The sequence below is a fragment of the Austrofundulus limnaeus genome, unplaced genomic scaffold (assembly GCF_001266775.1).
Source record: "Austrofundulus limnaeus strain Quisiro unplaced genomic scaffold, Austrofundulus_limnaeus-1.0 Scaffold1415, whole genome shotgun sequence".
Lineage (NCBI taxonomy): Eukaryota > Metazoa > Chordata > Actinopteri > Cyprinodontiformes > Rivulidae > Austrofundulus > Austrofundulus limnaeus.
Genome location: NW_013953817.1, coordinates 36,098 through 38,237, shown reverse-complemented (window position 1 = coordinate 38,237; position 2,140 = coordinate 36,098). Strand labels below are relative to the sequence as shown.

At 39.1% G+C, this 2,140-nt stretch overlaps 1 protein-coding gene across 2 annotated transcripts in view; it reads right to left on the bottom strand.

The window, feature by feature from the left end:
- Nucleotides 1–2,140, bottom strand: part of atg3 (autophagy related 3) — a 19,912-nt gene that overhangs the window by 6,179 nt on the left and 11,593 nt on the right. The gene's annotated exons all lie outside the window — the stretch shown is intronic.

Sequence of the window (2,140 nt, the reverse complement as noted above, 5' to 3'; positions counted from 1 at the left end):
CTTCAGTTTAATGTGGTTGTAGCCTGAGAGCCATTCAATCCAAACTCCAAACAAAATATAATTAATTAATTAATTAAAAATGGTTCTGCTGGAGGTTTCTTCCTGATTAGCAGGGAGTTTTTCCTCTCCACCGTTTGCTCAGGATGGGAGACTGTGATGAAGTGATTCAACACAATCTGCTGCTTTCTTCTTTACATTGTTCTTTTTATCTACAGTGTCCTGAGACAATTGTGACTTGGCGCWATATAAATAAACTGAATTGAAGTTCTGGACAGTTAGTCAGTACTTGGGTAGACTTTTTACTGAATACTTTGTACTTTTACTTGAGAAAAAACATGTTGAAGTAGTGCTATTCTTACCAGAGTATAATTCCTGTGCTTGTATGCAAATATGATAATTTCTGCCTTATTAGTTCTTTACTTGATGTTAATTTTCATAGTTTATTGTTCCCCTTCAGGAATATTGTTTCCTAATTAATTATTGCTCAAAAGGTCTTGCCATAATGGTTTGTTCATTTGTAGGCTGTTTAGTTTCTTCTTGCATTTTGTTYTTTGTGCATTTCTTTTTACTTTTCTTTTCTTGGTTTAATGTGTCCTCTTTAGTTTCTCTTGTTATTACTCTGCCTCCTGACTGTTGTTATTGTATTCTTTATCAGTAATCACATCACATGCCTCATCATCCTCATGTAATTCAACTCATCTGTCAATCATTTTTACTGTTCAGACCTGGTTTCCCTGTTTTTTATCTTTGTTCAGTTATTTTTCTGTTCCTGAGTCCAGTCTGTGTGAGAGCAGAGCGCAGGTTACAGGCTGAGAGCGAGCATGCACTCTGCTCAGTCCAGAGCTAAATGTACAAASAGCACATTGATGGGGAAACACAGGCTGATGAAACACCTGTTACTACAACAGAACAAGTGTCAGTACTCACCAGACTCAAGAAAAAAGTTCTGGTACACTGAGGGGTTAAAGTTAGAAGTGGTGGTACAGTGTACTGCTGTGTACCGAACCAGTGAAAGCACTGGTACCCCTACATAAACTTAACAAGTGCTCCTTGTGTGGAATATTACATATGTAAAAGTAGCCTGGAGTGCTTTGTAGGAACTCTTACGTACCTGTTAAGTAACTTTAAGTTCCTTGTACTTGCACCTATATACTCTTGTTAGTACTCTTATAGTCCATGAACGTACCCCTATATACCCTGTTAGTACCCTTATATTCCTTGTATATACACATATATACCCTGTTAGTACCCTTATATTCCTTGTATGTACACCTATATACCCTGTTAGTACCCTTATATTCCTTGTACTTACACCTATATACCCTGTTAGTACCCTTATATTCCTTGTACTTACACCTATATACCCTGTTAGTACCCTTATATTCCTTGTACTTACACCTATATACCCTGTTAGTACACTTATATTCTTTGTACGTGCCCAGTAACCAGCTGGTACATTCCTAGCAATCACTTTTGCACGTTTCAAGTACATACTGTGGATGTCCCAGGTAAGTACCCTGTAGGCAGCCGCCAGTACATACCATGTCATTGGCCCTGTGTGTAATGTGCCAGTACTCCATGTGTACTCTGTAAGCAAMCACTACATACTTGGTAAGGACTCAGTAAATACCCTGATGTCCGCAGTATTAGGTATGATATCCTGTAGGCACCTGGTACATACCCTGACAGTACGTTGTGAGTACCACAAAAGCACCAGGTTTTGTACCCTGACAGTAGTGCTGGGCGGTAGACAAGTTTGTACCAAAAACTGTTTTATATTTTTGTTATGATACAATTTTAACTGATAGATTTATTGCACAACATTAATGTGCTTTTATTGTGAAAAGCCCAAGGGAAGTAGTTTTGTARTGGGGTTGGATTGACAGTTGCACAGAGCCTGAGTCGGTTTGTTAAAGCTTTATTAAATAACACAAAACAATAAAGCTGATTATGATCTTTGCTCAGCCCTCCTCCTTCAGGACTAAAACACATGACTCCTGTCTCCAACAGACAGAGAAGACATGTAGAGGAGCAGCACAGACACATGTAGAGCAGCAGCACAGACACATGTAGAGGAGCAGCACAGACACATGTAGAGGAGCAGCACAGACACATGTAGAGGAGCAGCACAGACACATGT